This window comes from Musca domestica, unplaced genomic scaffold (assembly GCF_030504385.1).
Source record: "Musca domestica strain aabys unplaced genomic scaffold, Musca_domestica.polishedcontigs.V.1.1 1, whole genome shotgun sequence".
In the NCBI taxonomy this organism is placed as follows: domain Eukaryota; kingdom Metazoa; phylum Arthropoda; class Insecta; order Diptera; family Muscidae; genus Musca; species Musca domestica.
The window spans coordinates 3,506,158-3,530,696 of record NW_026712114.1 but is presented as its reverse complement, the minus strand read 5'-3'; the positions used below and the strand labels follow the sequence as shown (position 1 = coordinate 3,530,696).

The 24,539-nt window shown below is 35.6% G+C and overlaps 1 long non-coding RNA gene across 1 annotated transcript; it reads left to right on the top strand.

Moving 5' to 3' along the window:
- The first annotated feature begins 20,216 nt into the window (after positions 1-20,216).
- On the top strand, positions 20,217-20,591 carry LOC105261599 (uncharacterized). The gene is made up of 2 exons (XR_891433.3): positions 20,217-20,355; positions 20,437-20,591. It is a non-coding gene; the product is annotated as an uncharacterized LOC105261599 (long non-coding RNA).
- Positions 20,592-24,539: the final 3,948 nt, after the last annotated feature.

Here is a 24,539-nt window from a genome sequence, read left to right as displayed (position 1 = left end):
TTATATTTGGCCGGACAAACACAAGTGGCCATCGTTAGAGCTTTGCAGCATTTAAATGTGATTAAATATTTTGTGTCTCGTACCATCGCTCATTACCGTGATACTGGTAGCGTAGCCCGGTGTCAAGGAAGTGATCGGAAGAAACCAGCAAACATCAGCAAAAATGGTTCGAACAGTAAAAAAATCTACTTGATCGAAACCCGCGTCGCAGTGGCCGAAAAATGGCTCGTGAGCTGAACGTATCGCAATATTCCATCCGTTGGACTATTGTGTCTGGAGTATTTTGGAAAGCAAGGTTTTAAATGAAATTATTTCAAATTTGATTTTCGAAGTTCGTAATGGGTGCCAAAGGCTCTTCAAATCCAAAAACGGCCACTAATATATTGAATATAGGATGTACCAAAGGGTTTTTAGAAATTCGCACTTTAAGTGTTCAAAAAGTACTAAAATGTACTAAATTTGGTACCAGTTCATATCATGTGAACGGTAAGAGCTAAAACCTTGAAATTTGGAATGGGAATCAAGGTTGAGGAGTAGAAGTGTAGTAGTTTTGGAAGTGTGTACTCATGTATACGAAAAGTACCACACGGTACTAAACTTAGTACAATTAGTGAATTTGGAGGAACGGATGGATCTGGAATCCTGAAATTAGAAATTAACATTACTGGCGGAGTATAGAATAGGGATATGGAGGAAGTTTTCGAAATTTGTACTTATGTGCAGGAAAAGTACAAATTGTACTAAATTTACTAAAATTTAGATTCTGGATGAACAAATAGAGTTGAAATCCTAAAATTTTGAAATAAGATCACTATTGCATTCAATGGCCTGGGGAATGTAGGTTGTTTTGGAAATTCGTACCTATGTGTCATAAATGGTACTAAATTTGGTGCAATTTTAATTTTCGGTGAATTAATGGTGTTGGAATCCTGAAATTTGAAAATGATATTTCTATTGGACCATATGATGTAGGTAGTTAAGAAAATTTGTACTTAAGTGTACTAAGTGGTACTTAATTTGTTACAATTTGGATTTGGGTGAAGTGGTATTCTAAAAATTGGAAATATGATTACTATATTACTGAAATTTGTACTTATATGTACTTAATAGAGTACAATCTATATTTGGGCAAAACAACAGGGGATGGAATCCTAAAATTTGGAATACTGTGGGAGTGTAATATTGGGGTTATAGGAAGCTTTGGAGAGTCATACTTATGTGTCTTAAAAAATTGGTAAAAATTGGAATTGTGACGAACCGATAGAGCTGGAATTCTGAAATTTGAAGGAAGAGTCACTGATGGAGTGTAGGATAGATGTGCCAAAAGGTTTTTAAAAAGTCGAACTCTAAGTTTGAAAGTTCTAAAACGGTACTAAACCTCTAAAATTGTACCATTTGGTATTATGCGAATATATAGAGCTAAAAAACAAGTAAGCAAAGGCTACAGTCGAGCGGGGCCGGCCGTTGAATACCCTACAACACTATAATAAACGATACTGTTTATATGGGCGAGATACTCGAAAGAATTTCACAAGATATCGTGACAAATAATAAAAGAAAACCATCAGGTTTCGTTCTCTAATTTTCGAATAATATCAACTTAAACTAATTTGCTCATTTCCAATTTATTGGTAGATGTTGCACGTAAATGGTCTTCCTAGATCTGGAACCAATATTTCTCAAAGACCTATAATCTCTCAGAAGTGGCAAAAGATTAACATTTATTATTGGTTTTTGACTGAAACGCATCTATATGAGATAGACATTTGATATTCTTCAATGAAATCAGCGTTAACGAAATAGTCAGAAGTGCGTATTTCCTGTATTTGTGAATTCTCCAAAAAGTCACTGGAGTGGACATTTTCGTATTTTACAAAAGTTGGCAAACTATTTCACACATTGAATATTTTTGGGATGACCATCCAAAACTGCTTGGCTTTTGCAATGTCCGGTAACCCCCATTCAAATGTGCGTGAGGATCGGGCAATTATTACGACCTGCTGACAAATTTTGCAGTTTTTTGGACCATTTCAACCCCTAAATATATGGCGATCATCTCCAAAAAGAGTAGGCTTCTATTCTGACCCTCATCTTATGCCCATACAAAATTTCGTAAGGATCGGGCCATAAATGCGATCTGTATATGATATCCTGATATCCTAACTACTTAGTTTTGTTAGCTGTAGAAATATTACCAAATGTTTAATTCAAAATGAAAATATGCCAAAAATATGACAAAATTGAAAAAATATGAGAAAATTTTACAAAATCAATATTTTCATCTTTAGAGAGATATTTTTATGCGATTTTTTCAGACGTTTTTTCTTTCCTGCCAAGGGGCCATTCTGAAGTAATGAGAACTGTCGAAATCAGTTCAGCCGTTCTCGACATATAAGAGATCTTTCAAGCATATCCTCTTTGATACACATATATATCGCACATATTTTGCTATATATCCGATTTGTTGGATGTTAACACCAATATAAAGATCAGAAGTAACCTTGTCATGGCTTTGTGATTTAGCCGGGATTTAAAATATTTGCGGTTTAATGACAAATTTTGAATTTTTTCAACACAAAAGATATGGTCTATTTTACCCGCTAAATATTATCCGATGACCACCCAAATTGGTAGGCTTCTTCCCTGCCCTAAACTCTAGCTACATGCGAAATTCCGAGTCAATTGGTCAAAATCCGACATTTTTTCAGTATTTGGTCCATTTCGACCCCTAAATATTATGCGATCATCTCCAAAAGAAATAGGGTTCTATTCTGACCCTAGCCCCACCTCCATTCTAAATTTCGTGAAGATCGGGCCATAATTGCGACCTGTAGAGCGATTACAAATTAACATGGACAGACGGACAGACGGACATACATAGCTAGATCGACTCAACTCGGCGAGATAGGAAGATCCATATATATTTTCCTATGGACGGACAGTGATAAGTCGACATAGAATTTTATGCTCGGGTCTAAAATGTATATTTAGAGGTTTTACAAACGGAATGACAAACTTAATATACCCTCCATACTATGGTGGAGGGTAAAAAAACAGTAAGGGAGGCTCAATTTCTGAGCTCTATGACATATCTGGTACAAAATATCATTATGGTAGAGTGCGTATTCCGAAAGTTGGAGATTTAAAAATCAATTCGGATAAAACATATATATGGGAGCGAAATTCTTCCTTCTATGCTAAATTCGATGGAATTTCGAAAATTCACTCCATTTGGGCGAATATTAGATATTTGGTGCACAATAAACCTGAAGTCGAATAATGATATTTATTTAGGCTATATCCAAATCTGAGCCGATCTTCATAAAATTGGAAACATATATTTCGTGGCTTCATCTGATATCTGGTACCAAATACTATTCTTGTATCGTGCACTTATTTCTACACTAAATTCGGTCTGAAGTGCACATGGTGCATTTGGTGCACAATAAACCTAAAATCGGATGAATATATGTATGGGAGCTATATCCAAATCGGAATCGATCTTGATAAAATTTGAATCATGAATTGCTGGGCTGTATCTGATATCTGGTGCAAAATATCAGTCTCGTGGAGTGCATATTACGAATGTGAAGGACTTAAACACCAAATCGTATGAAACATATATATGGAAGCTATAGCTATATCTGAACCGATTTTCACCAAAATTGAAGCAGATGCTTGTAGGCTGAATTCGGTCAGTTGGACTGATATTAGCCATTTGGTGCAGAAGTAACCTAAAATCGGATGAAGATATATATGGGAGCTATAGCTATATCTCAACCGATTTTCACAAAATTTGAAGCACATGCTTGTAGGCTGAATTGGGTCAGATGTAGCAAAATTCACAACATTTGGACTGATATTAGCTATTTGGTGCAGAAGACACCTAAAACCGAATGAAGATATATATGGGAGCTATATCTAAATTTAGACCGATTTTCACCAATTTCAATAGGGTTCGTCTTGACGCAAACAAATATTATTTAGAAAATTTCATCTCGTAGAAGCGTATTTTTTAAGGACTTACTGGTCGAAATTATGGATTTGTGGGAATAATTTTCAAGGATTTTCTGTTAAAAATTTACAGATTTTTGATAATTTACAGATTTACAGATAATTTTGAGTATAAGTCAAAATTATGGAGGTTGTTAGATTGTAGAAATAGATTGTTAAAAAACATGTTGGACAAAACATGGCAGATTTTAAATTTAAAATATTATCCAGGACAGCCTGCATCCAAGTAAGTGTGTAGGTCATATTAAATTCCATATCACCAACTTCAGTTATTTCTTTCCGATTTTCTCTCATACGCGGTTTGATATGCAAATATTTTACTTTCGGTTCGTGTTCGCGGGTGATGTGTTGCATTCCCCGTGGCGTCTCCTCCCCTCGGCCCCCACTTTCGCCACTGCCGGGGAATCGATCAGTGCACGTAAAAATAAATTCATTTTATTATTAACAGGAATATTTGCTGTCTTTTAGTTTAAATTATTTGTATTGGTGAATTGTTTGTTGTTATTGGTTTTACTGTTGTCGTTGTTGTTGTTGCTGCTGTTGTTGGGCTGATTCGGCGAGCGAGGAATAAATTAAAATGGATTAATGGTTAAGAATGCCAAATTAATACGGCTCAATTTACTGGACAGACAAATGCAAACACTTTTGATGCTACCAGACAGACAGACAGCCAGCCAAGCAACTATCCTGCCAGTCATCATCCAGCCACCAGACCGAGAACGAGAAAGAGTGAGAGACAGAGATGCAGAGATAAAACGATGTGAAACATATAAATAATAATTTTAAATGACATTCAATTAATTTGTAAGCATTGGCATTGGCTGCTTGGCGATATGTTAAGGATGTCCATGAATGCTGGATGGCTGCTGGCTTGATACAGGACGACAGGACCACACACGCTGAAAATTTAAAAGAAATTGAAGAAAAGTGGAAAACATGGGAATTTGCTATAAATAAATTGTTTAAAATTGTTTAAGTAATTTTGAAGAAATACAGTAGGAATTTTGTACTACTTAAAGAGAGCCTCGTTAAAAAGATTATTTTGAATTGAAGGCTTTAAAAGCTAAAATATTTCGAGAACCTGAATTTAAAGGAGTTTTATTGGAAATTTAATATATATTAATAAAAAACAAGTAAAAAAGCTGTAAGTTCGGCCGGGCCGAACTTTGAATACCCTTCACCATTTGGTACAAATTTAACAATTTTCCGATAAATAAAATCCGTTAAAAATTCTGTTAAAATTTAAAAAAATACCGAATGTAGCCGTATATAAGTGTCTATACGACGACTTGGACCTGCATAGGGAACTTTTGTCATAGGCTATTACAATATTGAAATGCGAAACTAAAAAAAAATATGTTTATAATGTAGCTAAAATCGTCAAAATACCGAATATAGGGAGGTACCATGGGGGTTATAAATGAACCTGCCCAGACAATTTTCTGTCATAGGCTGTAGTATACGAACTTCAAATACAAAATTTGAAATAATCAAATCAAAATACTGAATATCCCGGGGTACCGTTATATGGGGGCTATACGAAGACGTGGACCTGCACAGACAATTTTCCGCCATAGGCTGTAGTATTCATTACGAAGTTCAAATACTAAATTTGAAAGAGTTCCGGTAAATAAAGTCTCTAAAATCATCAAAATATCCAATATCGGGAGGTACCGTTATATGGGGGCTATACGAAGACGTGGACCTACATGGCTCATTTTTGGTCTTAGGATGTTATATCCATTACGAACTTCAAATACAAATATTGAAACAATTCCGGTAAATAATGTCGCTAAAATCATCAAAATACCGAATATCGGTGGGTATCGTTATATGGAGGCTATACGAAGACGTGGACCTACACTGCCCATTTTCTGTTTTATGCTGTAGTATCTATTATGAACTTCAAATACCAAATTTTAAATAATTCCGGTTAATAATGTCGCTAAAATCATCAAAATACCGAATATCGGGAGGTAGCGTTATATGGGGGCTATACGAAGACGTGAACCTACATGGCCCATTTTCAATACCAAAAGTCCTGCAAACATAATACACATTTTAGCAAAATTTTATCAACCTACTTCATTTCGTTCGGAAGCTAGAGTGATTTCCACAGACGGACAGACGGTCAGACGGACGGAGATAAATAAATCGACATAAAATGTTATGCTGATCAAGAATATATACACTTTATGGGGTCCAAAATGTATATTTCGAGGTGTTAGAAAGGGAATGACAATTTTAATATACCCTCCATACTGTGGTGGAGATTATAAAAATTAATTGACTGACTGACTGACTTAAAGATTCATCAACGCCCAGACGAAACAGATGAAGCAAAAATCTTGACATTTTGGGTGAGGTACATTCTTGGTCCGAAGGGGTCAAATAAGGCTGAGTTTTTCGAAATTGGTACTATTAAAAGGTACTAAATATGGTACCCTTTGTTTTTGAGGAAGAACTAGTGCTAGAACTCTTAAATTTGGACTGAGCGTCTCTGATGGAGTGTATTTTCGGAAATGTGGGATTGGGGTATGATCTTTCAAAATTTGTACTTATGTGCATGAAAAGTACTAAATAGTACTAGGTTAGGTTAAAGGACGCGCGGTTACCATATGGCAACCACTCCACTCGGAGACCTATAGGTCCGTTGTGCTCATCCTAGAAGAATATTAAGAAACGAAGAAGAAGTGGTTGATAGAAGAGGTGAAGATAAGAGATAGAGTTATAGAGTGTGATCTACGGCTAAGGAATTTGCCGTGTCGTCTTTAGCCACTTGAATCTTCTGGCTAATTGCAGGATTGCTATAGGGTCAGTGTTAGAAAAAGAAGACAGATCATGTGATACTAGTTCTTCCACCAGTCTGTGTCTTACATTGATGAGTGCTGGGCAGTGGCAGATCAAGTGTTCGACTGTCTCGATTTCTTCTTCATCTTGACAGATCCTACAGTAGTCAATGTCGTCGCTGTCCCATTTCAAGGTCATAGCCCTCACCTTACAATAACCTATGATGATACCCACCACATCGCTAAAAAATGTCTCGTAAGCTGAACATATCGCAATATTCCATTCGGCAAATATTGAAAAATGAGCTCGGGGTAAAGCCATTGAAATTCCAAAAGGTGCAAGAACTTACACCGCAACAGAAAGAAAATAGACTCAAAAGAGCTAAAAAGCTGCTTCGCTTGGCCGAAAGTGGTGAACTGCCGAATTTGGTTTTCTCCGATGAGAAAACATTCGTCGTCCAGCAGTTTTTTAAGCAAACAAAATGATCGTGTTTACTTGCCAAAGGGGTAAGCTGAAAATGTCCACCTTCGGTTGGCCATCAGAACTCAAGTGGCGTCCATGTTGATGGTTTCGGCCACCATAACAGCCTATGGTCGCTCTCCGCTCGTATTAATCGACCGTGGCATTAGAATAAATGCCGAATATTATCGCGAAAATATTCTGGAAGGTGTATTAAAGCCTTGAACACGCAAACATTTTAGCCGCAGACTCTGGACATTCCACTCAGCACGCGCCATCCAAGAATGGTTGCAAAATGAGGTTCCTCGCTTAATTTCCAGCGCACAATGGCCACCAAAATCTGCGGATACCAATCCGTTAGACTATTGTGTGTAGAGGATTTTGGAAAGCAAGGTTGGCACTAAAAAATTCCAAAGTGTCGATCACTTCAAGTAAGAGGTTAGCCGGGAATGGTCCAAAATACCGCAGAACAACATTTGGTCAGCGTGTAACGGTTTCGTTGGCCGTTTGAAGGCCATAATTCGTGCCAAAGGTGACCAATTCAAACAAATCTAAACTTATTCTAAAATTTGATGCTATTCCGACAATTTTTGCTTTCATTCAATAAAATTTAAAGAAGATGTAAAAATATGGGGCTTGACTTTGTTTTTTTTTTTTTTTTTTTTTTTTTTTTTTTTGAAACTCATCCTGTATATATGTGAGCTCTATCTATCTGAGGCCTTGCGACCTGTACTTTGTTTAAAAAATACATGGACAGACCTACGGGCATGCATACATCGACTCAGAATGTTATTCTATGCAGATCATCAAAATATGGGTCTAACTCGCTTCATTCTCTGTGTTACCGCAATGTAGTGTACGGTATAAAAATGGAGCATGTAACCCAAGCTCCTAATGCCAGGTGCTTTATGTTTCAAATTATTTTTTCTCACAGATTTAAAATAGATGACATAACATTTAAATAAATAGACTATTCATATTTCAATGGATGGTATCCAAGATACCTATGCAATCATACAAACTCAAATACCAAAAATAAATATTACAGAACAAGACAAGTGAATTCGAACCACAAAAAAATTCTATATTTCCTGTTGTTATAGAAAATCTACAAAATTTTAAATCGAATGAGTTCAACACATGTCGTTGTTGCTGGTGAGGCGACAAAATGGAAAAAAAAATATTAGAAATTGAAAATTTCAAATTCAATGTGTTTCATGTTAGAGATGAGGAAAACAGACACACAAACACAATATTTAAATGGTTGGGAAATTTTGTTGGAAAATACGTTACAATTATCTGTCTGTGTCAAAAAAAGGGAAAAAAATTATGTAACATCCTTAAAATGTAAATTGAAAAAAAAAAAAAAAAAACGGAGAGGGAGAGAGAGAGAGAGAGAGAGAGTATGAATGTCACATTCATGCACTTACAGTTGGAAATAATTACCTCAAGGATTTCAAAGAAAAAAAAATAAACTGAAGTAAAATAAAAAAGATGAAACAAAGGATATCCAACCTTAACTTCTCTTCCTGAACTCTTGACAGACTCACACACACTCATAGACACATTCTCACATTTGAGGTCAAAGGTGAAGTGCAGTTGGCGTGGGAGAATATTATTGTGTCTTTCTATGGAAATGTGCTAATGGGCAAGGTGTGTGTGAGGAATAGTTGTGTTTTCTTTTTTGAGCATCAAGGATCAGAGACAATTAAAAAAGTTCAAAGGATTGTCGGTTATAACAATCCCTGCCAAGGAACAGATTAAACTTTAGCCACCACAGCAACAATGGCCCAAGGAATGTAAGAATACTACTGCATTCTAAACTCTATGACGAATTTGGTTTATTAGGATGTAACGAAAAATATTTTGGAAAAGTATCAGAAATCTTGAAATCTAGTTTTTATACCCTCCACCATAGTATGGAGGGTATATTATGTTTGTCATTCCGTTTGTAACACCTCGAAATATACATTTTAGACCCCTGAAAGTATATATATTTTTGATCACGATAAAATTCTTTGTCGGTATTGGTATTGAAAATGGACCATATACGTCTTCGTTTTGGTATAGCCCCCATAAGCGGTACCTCCCGATCTTCGGTATTTTTATGATTTTAGCGACATTATTTACCAGAATTGTTTCAAATTTAATATTTGAAGTTCGTATTGGATACTACGGTACCTCCCGATATTCGGTATTTTTGATGATTTTTGCGACATTATTTACCGGAATTGCTTTAAATTTGGTATTTGGAGTTCGTAATGGATACTACAGCCGGAGACAGAAAATTGTCTGTGCAGGTCCACGTCTTCTTATAGCCACCATATAGTGGTACCTCCCGATCTTCGGTATTTTGATAATTTTAGCGACATTATTCACCGAAATTGTTTCAAATTTAGCATTTAAAGATCGTAATGGATACTACAGCCCGGGACAGAAAATTGTCTGTGCAGGTCAACGTCTTCTTTTAGCCCCATATAACGGTACCTCCCGATATTCCGTTTTTTGATGATTTTAGCGACATTCCTCCCCGGAATCGTTTCAAATTTAGCATTTAAAGTTGGTAACGGATTCAAAAGCCTATGACGGAAAATTGTCTGTTCAAGTCCACGTTTTCTTTTAGTCCCCATATAGCGATACCTCCCGATCTTCGGTATTTTGATGATTTTAGCTACATTATTTTCCGGAACTATTTCAAATTTTGTATTTGAAGTTCGTAATGGATACTACAGCCGAAGACAGAAAATTGTCTGTGCAGGTCCACGTCTTCGTAAAGCCCCCATATAACGGTACCTCCCTATATTCAGTATTTTGATGATTTTAGGGACATTTTTTACCAGAATTTTTTCAAATTTGATATTAGAAGTTGGTAATGGGTACCACAGTCTATGACAGAAAATTGTCTGTGCAGGTCCACTTTTTGGGATAGCCCCTTATAATAGTACCTTCCTAAATTCGGTATTTTGATGATTTTTATGATGCAGGTCCACGTCTTTGTGTAGACCCTAATATAACGGCTACATTCGGTTTTTTTAAGATTTACGCAAAATTTTTAACGGATTTTTTTTTTTTGAAAATTGCCAAGTTCGTTCAAATTGGTGGAGGGTCTTCAAAGTTCGGGCCGGCCGGAACTTATATATTTTTTTACTTTTTTTTATACTCTCAGCCATATTACTACGTAGACTATATATCTTTATGTCGGACATGGGATCAGATCCCTTTTTTAAAACCTAGACACTATTTTTCTGAAATCTATGAGGTCGAAACATCCTGCATTGCAGAATATATTATGCTAATACTCATCCTATTCTACCACAACCGAACAAAACTCCTCTTTTTTGAAAACAGACAATAGGCGACCACAACTATGGTCATTCTTCCGCACCTCCCACCTCCCCTTCGATAACACTGCACATATGCATGGGTCTCAAGGACTTAGTACAGCCACATCACGTATTTAACATCTACAACAACAAAGAAATTATTTTAATTCACACACAAAAATCATGTTAATGGGAGGAACACTGGCTATCTGTCTCTCTGTTCGTCTATTGCTCTGTCTGCCTGCCACCATGACATTAGGTGTTATTAAAATAACAACTGAAACAACAATAGAAAATCCCGCCATAATACTCGAGCAGCCGACAATGCCATGGAAAATCCAAAACAATGTCCACAAGAGGCCGAATGGCGGGCAAGAGCACAGAGAGTGAACAAAACAATAGCAACAATAATGGTAGAGGAAAAAGGCAGTTCACAGGATAATAGAATGAAATGTTGTACAACAGTCATCAACAACTAAAAAGTAAATCCCATAGAAAAAGCAATAGATAAAACCCCCAAAACAACGGAATGCAACACGTGAGTTTTTGTGTGAAAATAGAACAGGGATTTTGGGGGATTATTAATTTGCAGTTTTAAATGTCTATCGGGCATATAAGTAGTCATATGAAGCCAATATTATGACTTTCAAAAAAATTAGAATAATGCATAAATACCATTTAAACAAAAGGTGACGGACTCCAAAATCAAAAATTTCCAACAAATGCGAATTTTTTGGAGTAGAGATTTGTCTCTTGCGGTCAATGGTCACAATTTTTAATTTTTTTTTGTATTTTTCTCGAAAATAGTTCAAAACAAGTCACCATCTGTAAAATATTGCGGTGGTTGAAAATGGTGACCCTTTAAACATTCATGATAAAAAAAAAACAAGTAAACAAGCTGTAAGTTCCGTCGACCCGAACTTTGAATACCCTCCACGAATTTGGCAATTCTCAAAAACAAAAAAAAAAAAAAAAATAAATCCGTTAAAACTTCTATTAAAATCTTAAAAATACCGAATGTATCTATTATATTAGGGTCTATACGACGACATGAACCTGCGTAGGTGACATTTGCGTAGGTAACATTTGTCATAAGCCATTACAACATTAAAATGAGAAACTTAAAAAAAATCGGTTATAATGTCGATAAAATCAAAATACCGAATATCGGGAAGTATCGTTATATGGGGGCTATACGAAGACGTGAACCTGCACAGACAATTTTCTGTCGTAGGCTGTAGTATCCATTACGAACTTCAAATATCAAATTTGAAAAAATTCTTGTAAAAAAATGTCCCTAAAATCATCAAAATACCGAATATCGGGAGGTACCGTTATATGGGGGCTTTACGAAGAGGTGGACCTGCACAGACAATTTCCTGTCTTAGGCTGTAGTATCCATTACGAACTTTAAATACCAAATTTGAAACAATTCCGGGGAATAATATCTCTAAAATCATCAAAATACCCAATATCGGGAGGTACCGTTGTATGGAGGCTATACGAAGGCGTGGACCTACATGGTTCATTGTCTGTCTTAGGATGTAGTATCTATTACGAACTTCAAGTACCAAATTTGAAACAATTCCGGTAAATAATGTCGCTAAATTCATAAAAATTCCGAATATTGGGGGTACCGTTATATGGGGGCTATACGAAGACGTGGATCGACATGGCTCATTTCTGTCATAGGATGTAGTATCCATTGCAAACTTCAAATACCAAATTTGAAACAATTCCGGTAAATAATGTCGCTAAAATCATCAAAATACCCAATATCGGGAGGTACCGTTATATGGGGGCTATACGAAGACGTGGACCTACATGGCCCATTTTCTGGTTTGTGATGAAGTATCTATTACGAATTTCAAATATAAAATTTTAAACAATTCCGGTAAATAATGTCGCTAAAATCATCAAAATACCGCATATCGAGAGGTACAGTTATATGGGGGCTATACCAAAACGTGGACCTACATGGCCCATTTTCTATACCAAAAGTCCTACAGACATAACATACATTTTAGGAAAAAATTATCAATCTACTTCAATTCGTTCGGAAGCTGGAGTGATTTCCACAGACGGAAAGACGGACGGACATCGCTAAATCGACATAGAATTTTATGCTAATCAAGAATATATGTACTTTGCAGGGTCTAAAATGTGTATTTCGAGGTGTTACAAATGGAATGATAAATTTAATATACCCTCCATACTTTGGTGAAGGGTATAAAAACAAGAGCGATTCTTACCCTATATTTCTAGATTCCAGCTTCAGCCCTTTCGTCTGATGAAGGCTTTTTAAAACTTCTAGCTCCACTGCTTCCTCAAATACAAAGGGTACTATATATGTAGTATCTTTTAATAATTTTCGTACCGTTCTAGTACGAATTTCCAAAAATCCAGCCTTTTTTGACCGCTTAGGACCAAGAGCTTATGAATCGTTAAGTCAATCAATTACTTTACTCTTTAATTAACATAGACAAAAGGATATCGGTAGATCGGTTCCAAGTGGCCTTTAACGTACAGGGTGAGATGAAAAAAACTGCAACCAACTTCAGACTGCTGTCATTTCTAAGCCACTGGTCCGACAGCTGTTAAAATTATTCCAGTGACAGCTCATTATGTTGTTTACAAGCGTACAAAAGCATTTTGGTAAGAATTTTCAAGGAAAAAGGTTATTCGTGATTGAATTCTAGCGTGATAGTGGGACTTCTTTGTGTTAGAGCACTCCAGCATTTAAATGTGAATAAATCTTTTGTGTCTCGTACCAACGCTCGTCACCGTGATAGTGGTAGCGTAGCCCGACGTTAAGGAAGTGGACGAAAGAAAACAGCTACATCAGCCAGAATGGTTCGAAAAGTAAAGAAGCGACTTGATCGAAACCCGCGTCACAGTGGCCGATAAATGGCCCGAGAGCTGAACATATCGCAATATTCCATTCGTCAAATATTGAAAAATGAGCTCCGGGTAAAGCCATTGAAATTCCAAAAAGTCCAAGAACTTACACTACAACAGCATGAAAATAGACTCAAAAGAGCTAAAGAGTTGCTTCGCTTGGCCGAAAGTGGTGAACTGCCGAATTTTGGTTTTCTCCGATGAGAAAACATTTATTGTCCAACAGTTTGTAAACAAACAAAACGATCGTGTTTACTTGCCAAAGAGGTCAGATGAAAATGTGCACCTTCGGTTGGCCACCAGAACTCGAGCGCCGGCCATGGTAATGGTGTGGACAGCCGTAACAGCCGATGGTCGCTGTCCGCTCGTATTAATCGAGCGTAGCATCAGAATAAATGCCGAATATCATCGCGAAAATATTCTGGAGGAATATTCGCCGGTAATGGACCAGAATACCGCAGAATAACATTCGGGCAGCGTGTGACGGTTTCATTGGCCGTTTGAAGGCTATAATTCGTGCCAAAGGTGACCAATTCGAATAAATCTCAACTTATTCTAAAATTTGATGATGATATTTCCGACATTTTTTGCTTACATTCAATAAAATTAAGAAAATTAAAGTTAAAAAGCAGTAAGTTCGGCCGGGCCTAACTTTGAATATTCTCCACCATTTGGAACGAATTTGGAAATTTTCAAAAAATAGAATTCGTTAAAAATTCATTTAAAATCTTAAAAATACCGAATATAGTCGTTATACTGGGGTCTATACTACGTGGACTCACATACGCATTGTTTGTCATACTTCATTACCATATTCAAATTCGAAACTTGAAATAAATGGTGGATATCATAATACCGTATATAGGGAGGTACCATTATATCGGAGCTATACGATGACCTGGACTTGCATAGACAATTTTCTGTCACAGGCTGTAGTATGCATTACGAACTTGCAATACGACATCTCAAACTATTTTGGTGAGTATTGTACCTAAACTCGTCAAAATACCGAAGAGAGGGATGAACTGATATATGGGGCCAATACGAAGACCTGGGTCTGCATAGACAATTTTCTGTCACAGACTGTAATTCCCATTACGAACTCTAAATACATGACTACTCCGGTCAATAATGACGCTAAAATCATTAAAATACCAAATATTTGGAGGTCCGTGCACAGACAATTTTCTGTCATAGGCTGTAGTATCCATTTCGAACTTCAAATACCAAATTTGAAACAATTCCTTTGAATACCGAATACCGGGAGGTACTGTTATATGGGTGCTGTATGAAAACGTGGGCCTACATGGCCCATTTACGAACATAATTTTAGCCTCCTGTCTCAATTTGTTCGATAGCGTGATTACAACAGACAGACAGACACACAGACAGACGGACATCGCTAAATCGACTAGAATTTTACGCTGATCAAGAATATATATACCTTGTTGGGTCTGACATGAGTATTTCGAGGAGGTACAAATGGAATGACAAAGTTAATATACCCTCCATAGTATGGTGGAGGGTATAAAAATTATGGCGTTTGACTTTGTTGCTGTTTTTTTATCTCACCCTGTTTTTGGTTCAAGTGGACATGTTTCCAAAACATTGTTTCAATAGAGTTCCCATTAGAATAATATTTACCCTCCATATTCATAAGTCTAAAGTTTCAATTTAAATTTCCGAGATAATATGCAAATGTCCTGCTTCGTCCTGAAAACATACCACAGTGCAGCTAACATCAGCAATGACTTTTCATTGAAAGGGTTTCGTGTTTTGTTTTGTTTTTTCGGTAAACAATCTAAACAGAAGAGGAGGCCAAATGACAGTAAATAATACGGAAACCAACACAAATGTAATGCCCCGAAAGGATGTATGGGTTGTAAGGACATTTATATTGCGTTTTGTTTTTGTTTGGTTTCGGTTTTGTTGATGTGTGGATGTGTGTGAGTGTATGGGTTTTGTACCAACAAACCACACACACACATACATGCATGCCCTCCAACGCAATTTCCACAATTTTCCAGGAAGACAAAAAGGGATATTTATTTATGTGTCCTTTCAGGCACGCACGCCCACACTCCTACACACCTACACACACACTAGCTCACATTGATGCACACAAGCATTTGTTTATGTGTTGCATTACTGTCCTCAACAAATCTATTGTTTAGTTTTGTTTCTTTTGTTTTATTTTTATCTTGTTTTGTTTTGTTTTTTTGCTCCTTTATTATTTTTATTTCTCTCTGTTGTCCTGCTCTAAGTAGTTAACAGCTTTTATTTACTAAACAAAAACAAAAACAAGAGAAACCTCCAAGTGTAGCCAGAGAGCTAGTGTGTGTGTGAATGAAAAGGGTTTTGAATGCGAACGAGGGATATGAACGAAAGGGATACGAACGAGACAAAAAGGAAGTGACCGCTTCAATTACACAAAGGCAAATGTTCAAGTGTCAGTTGTGTGTTATTTTTAAAAATTTACATACACACACACTCAGAGATAGAGACGAGACAATTCAAAGGATAAAGTCGAAAGAATCAAGGATAATTATTATCGTCGTTGAGTTGCTACCTTAAAACTTTGTTTTGTATCATTTTCGAAAATAACATTTTAATTGGAAGGATTATGATGATGAGAATAAACACACATACCTACACACATAAATGTGAAAAGTGATGAGATGCTTCGAAATTGCATGTTTTGGCAAAACTAGATGGTGTATCAAAATATCAGTGCTGTTATACAACCATCAAATCTATTGTTTGTTGGAATATTTGCCAAAATGGATTAAATTAATTAGGAAAACACGACTGAAACATTTAAAACACCGAAAATCGACTTGGTCGCTATACTGAAAGCTGAGACCAAATCGATACAAAAATATAAATAAATGCCGAAAATCAGTCAATATGGTGGAGATGTCGATATTTATACATTTTTATACCCTCAGCCATATGGCTAGAGAGGGTATGTATCATTTGATACGGCCAAAATGTGTTAATAACGGTTTTAGACCCTAGGTCTCTTTGGACCAAATCCGTTTCAGGACATTTGGAGTCGATCTAGCAATGTACGCCCGTCCATCCGCCCGTCTGTCTGGCTGATTGGTGCGTACGATAACTCTCGAAGGGAGTATTCGATTTGAAACATCGTAATATTATTATCAAACTATAATTGAGTTCGAATATGGACAATATCGTTTCACCCCTCTTTGTAATTCCCCCTCAAAAAAGGTCGACATTTAAAAATCGTGGCTTGGTCAGGTGTAATAATGAAAAATATCGGTCCATTCCATCAAGTCTATAGAAGTCATAGAAGTTATTATACCCTACATCATAAGGTGGTCAAGGTATTATGTCTTTGTGCATTTGTTTGTACCAGGCAAAAGGAAACGAGATAGATCCATAGTTCCTTTTAATGATCTGCATAGAATTACATTCTGAGTCGATTTATGCATGTCCGTCCGTCCGTCTGTCCATGTATTTTTGTAAACAAAGTACAGCGTATTTATTGCTCGATTTAGAAGAAATTTTGCACAAATCATTTGTTTGGCCCAAGAACGAACCCTATTGAAATTGGAGATAATCGGTAAAAATTTAGATGTAGCTCCCATATATATCTTCGCCCGATTTGCCTTTTATTGTGCACCAAACGTGTAATATCAGTCCGAATAGTATAGAATAGTAATAGAATTTTGCACGTACAATCAGATTGGACCTGAAAATAAGTATGCCAAATTTGATCGAAATCGGTTCAGATATAGCCATAGCTCCCATATATATTATTCATCCGATTTGTTATTTTTGTCCTCCGCAGCCGTAATATGCACTCTGTAACAACAATATTTGGGGAAATATATCAAATACAGCTCAGAAATACATTTGCTAAATTTTATCGAGATCGGTTCAGATTTGGATATAGCTCCCATATATAACTTCGTCCGATTTACCTTTTATTGTGCACCAAACGTCCAATATTTGTCCAAATGGGATGGAATTTGGCACTTACGACCAAATTGAGTCTATAAGCTAGTATGTCTAATTTGGTGAAGATCGGTTCAGATATAGCTATAGCTCTCATATATACATTTCATCCGATTTGTCATATTTGTTACCCACAGTCGTAATATGCACTCCGTAACAACGATATTCAGGGAAATATATCAAATACAGCTCAGAAATACATTTGCCAAATTTTATCGAGATCGGTTCCGATTTGGATATAGCTCCCATATATATTTTTATCCGATTTAAAATAAATTGTGCACCAAATGGGCAATACAAGTCCGAATTTAAAAGATACAAATGCTTCGGCATATTTAGTTCAAAGAACTAAATTATAATTATAATCATAACGTGTATTATTGAATTATCCCATTAAATTAGCAAAGTGGTGTAGGGTATCATAAGACTTTCTTAACTGGTTTTTAAAATAACTTCTGGGGAGAATATCCCAGACAAAAAACAAAGGAACTGATGAGGATTGGTGGCTCTTTACATTACCATCGTTCTCCAATAATAAACAAACGTTGTTTTTATAAAAACAGCAATAAAGGGATTAAGCCTGACCATTTTGCAAGAACAAAATTTTGGAATAATTTTGACTCTTATAAAATGTGATGTAAGAGTTTGAGCTCTTCAAGTTACACACATCACAATATTTTTATTAACCCAAGGTCTGGTGTGAAGATGAAATATTTTAGTCCACTCCTTCTGGTACCTCCCTCACATAGGGTCAAATTTTTGAATATCCCTGAAGCTCATAAAACACGAAATTATTATCCGATTCAGACTTGGTATATCTCAATTTTTCCATCAACACAAGATCTGTTATAAAAATGGTAGAGATCGGACCATTACCTCTGGTACCTCCCCCATAACAGATTAAAGTTTAGAATAACCAAAACGATCATATAATCCGAAATAAGCACATCATATGGGAATGGCTATATTTTATACATGCATATTCACAGTGTTTCTACTAACACAAGATCTGCTGTGAAGATGGAAAATATCCCGTTAATACCGTTTAAATGAAGTTTCTATCCATATCTTAAAAAAAGGGTTAAAAATGAAAATTTCTTGGCTCGGGTGTTGGTTAACGTTTTAACTCAAAAATTCCCCGTATTTTTATCTGCAGTATTGCAATATTGGAGGATCTTGTCCCCTTCTTTTTTGCTCTGCTTTCATAATATGCTGGATCTTCCAAGTAATTATTGAAGAAATTAATTTTGTCGCACAGTATAACAAAAAATTTTTAAAATCTAATTTTTTTCTTGGTAAAATATAGAGCAGATGTTCGAAATGCATTATATTATGTTGACATGTTGCTGATCAGGCCAAATACCTAAGAGGGATCCTAGCTTAGAGAAAACATAACATGTGATATTATGAGATCAATGACTAAACGGATGACTCTAAAATTATACCAGTAAGGAAAAGTAAAAAGTCAGGCGGGTCGACTATATGATACCCTACACCAATTAGCCATTATTTGCACAATAAACCTGAAATCGGATTGAGGATATATATGTAAGCTATTTCCAAATCTTAATCGTTCTCGATATCATTTGGCAAAAGTATTTCTGAGCTCTATAAGATATCTGGTAACAAATATCATTGTTGTCGAATTCATAACTCGAATATGACGGACGAGAGCAATAGCTATATCTCAACCGATTTTTTTCCAAATTAAGGAATTTTTGTTATATATTGGCCATTTGGTGCACGTTTAGTCCGAAATCAGTTAAATATATATTTGGAGCTACATCCAAATCTGATCCAATCTTGATAAAATTTGGCAGAGGTATTTCCGAGCTCTATAAGATATCTGGTACGTATCAAATTACACTGTTGTCGAATGCGCATTACGCGTGTGAGGGACTTAACAACCAAATCGGATGAAACATATATATGAGAGCTATAGCTATATCTAAATCGATTTTCACCAATTTGATGTACTTGCTTCTAAACTGATTTCGGTCGGATATACAAAATTCAGGTCATTTGGACTGATATTGGTTATTTGGTGTACAATTAACCCGAAATCGGTTGAAGATTTATATATGGGAGCTATATCCAAATATGAAATCTGGTATTAAAGATTATTGTTGTGGAATGCATAATTCGCATGTGAGGGACTTTAAACCGCAAATTGGATAGAACATATATGGGAGGTATAGCTATACCTGAACCGATTTACACCAAATTTGATGTACTTACTTCTGGACTGAATTCGGTGGGATGTACTAAAATTCAGGTCATTGGGACTTATATTGGACATTTGGTGAATAATTAAACCGAAAGCGGTTGAAGATTTATGAGAGCTATATCTAAATCTGATTCCATTTAGGTATAGCTCATTCTGAATTTCGTTCTCAAGAATATATGGACAGAAGGACGGATTGACATGCATAAATCGACTCAGAAAGTAATTTTATGAAGATCCTCAAAAGTAACTATGGGCCTATCTCGCTTCCTTCTCCTTTTACAAACAAATGCAGCAACACATAATACCCTTGGTGTAAAGGGAGTTCGGAATATATATCAGCATCATTATATACAAAACTCTATGGGTATATTCAATACAAGTTATTGTTCTCCCATACTCTAAAAAAATTCAAAATTTTATTTTCATATTCCCATTCACGTTCGATAGTTTATTTGCATATGAACATTCATTTGTTTAAACAACATTCTCGTTTGTGAATTAAATACTTGTTTTGTTAACAAAAATATAAAATTAGTTCGGAAATCCCAAAGTCTAAACACCTATTCGCCTAACGTCAATATGAAAAGTTTATCGCTTATTTTAGGAGTTGTTGTGCTCGGTCTATTTTATGGCCAAAGTGAAGCTTTTGACTTTGGAACAGGGGTATGTATTATTGTTTTTTTTTTTTTTTTTCAAACGTTCACAATAAAAATATTAATTTAACAATTTATTTTTTTTTTCAAGTATCCACCAACATTCGATTATGATTAACGCTAATGTCTGTGCGGTATTTCAAGGTTTTATGGCTCGATTTCGAAGATTTGAAGATAAAAATAATTTGAAGTTTTAAATAATAAATTAACAACAAATAAATGTTTTTTTTCTTTTCGGTTCAGAAAGAAATGTTTTCTTTTTATACCCTAAACCACAAGGTGGTCAGGGTATTATGTCTTTGTGCATTTGTTTGTAACATGGAGAAGGATGCGAGATAGACCCCTAGTTACTTTAGAGGATCTTCAAAGCATCACTTTCTGAGTCGATTTATCCACGTCTGTCCGTGAACAAAATGTAGGTCAATTGAGATTAAATTTTCAAAAAAAAAAAAGAAAAAATAAAAATACTTATTTGACCCAAGGACGAACCCCATGATTAGATATTGATATAGCTACCATATATATTCAACCGATTTCGGGTAAATTGTTCATCAAATGGCCAATATAAAGCCAAATGACCTGAATTGTGGCACATCAACCCGAATTCAGAATAGAAGCAAGAATGTTAAATTGTGTGAAATTCGGTTCAGATATAGCTATACCTCCCATATATATATATATATATATATATATATATATATATATATATATATATATATATATATATATATATATATATATATATATATATATATATATTTCATCCGATTTGGTGTTTAAGTCCCTCACATTCGTAATATGCATTTGACAACAATGATCTTTGGTACCAGATATCAAAAACAGCCTAGAAATACCTCTGACAAATTTTATCTAGATCGGTTCGGATTTGGATATAGGCCCCATATATATATCTTCAACCGATTTCGGGTTAATTGTACACCAAATGGCCAATATCTGTCAAAAAATCCTGAATTTTGGTATATCCGACCGAATTCAGTCTAGAAGAAAGTACATCAAATTTGGTTATATATGATTCATGCGATTTGGGGTTTTAAGTCCCCCACATGCGTAATATGTACTCCACAAGAATGATATTTGGTACCAGACATCAGAAACTGCTCGAAAATACCTCTGCCAAATTTCATCAAGATCAATTCAGATAAGGATGTAGCTCCCATATATATCTTTATCCGATATCAGGTTTATTGTGCAGTCTAAAATGGCTAATGACAGCCAAAATAGACTGAATTTTTCCAATTACGACTGAATTCATCCTAGAAACCAGTACTTAAATCTGGAGGAAATCGGTTCAGATATAGCTATAGCTCCCATATAAATGGTTGAACCGATTTGATGCTTAAGTCTCTCCCATTCGTAATATGCAATCGACAACAATGATATTTTGTACCAGATGTCTTATAAAGCTCGAAAATACCAAATTTATCGAGAACGGCTAAGATTTGGATATAGTTCCATTATATATCCTTAATCCGATTTTAGGTTTATTGTGCAAATAACGGCTAATATCAGGCCAAATGGAGTGAATTTTGGGACGTACGTTTCCACTTGGCGGAACTCGTTTCCGATATATATTGTTTAATATATTCCTTCTCGGAGTGATATCATGCACTCTATAGCAATGTTATTTGGTATTAGAGATTAAATTGTCTCTTTCAGATTCAGTTAAAATTGATTCAGAATTGGACATGCCTTTCATATATTAGTTCACTCTGAAACCAAAATTTGGATAACCAAAACAAATATAAAATGGACCAAAAACTGAAAAATTTCTGCTGCACAGGTCGCAATTATAGACCAATCGACATGAAAGTTAACATGGGGCTAGAACTTAGGACTGGGCAGAAGCTTACCAATTTTGATGGTAATACTTAGTGGGTGAAATAGACCATAGCATTTGTGGTAAATAAAAGTCGAATTTTCCATTAAAATGACAGGCCTGAGAAGAGAGTTAAGGAGAGAGAAGAATTCGAACAGCACGACGGAGTGCGTAAATATTGGCCAAATGTCCCTGGTCAAAATGCTAAGGATAATATCTGGGCAGTACTCCGTGACATCATTTCAAAAGCGAAATCTTCCAGAATGGATTTGGACATAAGGGGGCTTTTAACATATTGTAATGTTGTAGAGTATCACATGGTCGGCCCGGCACAACTATAGCCTTTGCTTACTTGTTTAGTAATATTTTTGCAAGAACATCTAGACAACATTGTCTTTAAAGGATTCCTGATTGAATTTTTGAAAATATTTTCAAGGCTTCTATTCCAAGATTCGGGATTTTTTTACGAATATTTTTTGACCAAAGACATCGTGACCTTAAAATCCATAAAAGATTCGTATGTGAATTTGAGTGAGTACATTTTTACACCCTCCACCATGGTATGAAGGGTATATTTAGTTTGTAATTCCGTTTGTAACACCTAGAAATATACATTTTAGACCCCACAAAGTATATATACTCTTGATCAGCGCACAATTCTATGTCGATTAAGCGATGTCCGTCCGTCTGTGGAAATCACTCTAGCTTCCGAACGAAATGAAGTAGGTTGATAAAATTTTTCTCAAATGTATATTATGTCTGTAGGATTTTTGGTATTGAAAATTGGCCAATATAACAGTACCTCCCGATATTCGATATTTTAACGATTTTAGCGACATTTTTCACCGGAATTGTTTAAAAATTGGTATTTGAACTTCGTAATGGATACTACAGCCTAGGACAGAAAATTGTCTATGCAGTTCTACGTCTTCGTACAACCCCCATATAACGGTACCTCCGGATATTCGGTATTTTGATGATTTTAGCGAATTTATTTACCGGAATTGTTTCAAATTTGGTATTTGAAGTTCGCAATGGATACTACAGCCTAAGACAGAAAATTGTCTGTGCAGGTCTACGTCTTCGTATAGCCTCCCTATTTTCGGTATTTTGATGTTTTTAGCGAATTTATTCACCGGAATTGTTTGAAATTTCGCATTTGAATTTCGTAATGTATACTACAGCCTAAGACAGAAAACTGTCTATGCAGGTCTACGTCTTCGTAGAACCCCCATATAACGGTACCTCCGGATATTCGGTATTTTGATGATTTTAGCGAATTTATTTACCGGAATTGTGACAAATTTGGTATTAGAAGTTCATAATGGATACTACAGCCTAAGACAGAAAATTGTCTATGCAGGTCTACGTCTTCGTAGAACCCCCATATAACGGTACCTCCGGATATTCGGTATTTTGATGATTTTAGCGAATTTATTTACCGGAATTGTGACAAATTTGGTATTAGAAGTTCATAATGGATACTACAGCCTAAGACAGAAAATTGTCTGTGCAGGTCCACCTCTTCGTAAAGCCTCCATATATCAATACCTCCCTATATTCGGTATTTTGATGATTTTAGCGAATTTATTTACCGGAATTGTTTCAAATTTGGTATTTGAAGTTCATAATGGATACTACAGCCTCTGGCAGAAAATTGTCTGCGCAGGTCCACGTCTTCGTATAGGCCCCATGTATCAGTACCTCCCTATATTCGGTATTTTGACGGGTTTAGGTACAATACTCACCGAAATTGTATGAGATGTCGTATTTGAACTTCGTAATGGATACTACAGCTTAGGACAGAAAATTGTCAGTGCAGATCCACCTCTTTGTATACCCCCATGTAACGGTACCTGTCGATATTTGGTACTTTGAAGATTTTAACGACATTATTCACTGGAATTGTTTCAAATTTGGTACTTGAAGTTCGTAATGGATACTAAATGCTATGACATGTCTTTGTATAGCCTCCATATATCAATACCTCCCGATATTCGGTATTTGGATGATTTTAGCGACATTATTCATCAGCTTTTTTACTTGTTATTTATATCGTATGTGGGTAATATATTCGTATTCAATGTTAAATCATAATATATATCTATCGGCATATTTTAATAGTAGAATAATACAAGAAGTTGTTTCGATCCGAAATAGATTTTATTTCTTTTTTGACTGAAATATTTTTTTTACAAATTGTGTTTTTTTTTTTTTTTTTGTGTTCCCATGGGATGTTAACCAAATCTAAATCTTTTAGGAATTTTACCACCAATTTGCTGGCCACCAGATTGTAAATTCCAAAAATCGAATAGAATATTAAAGGGAGGGGTTTTTAATTAATAGTTTTGTAATTG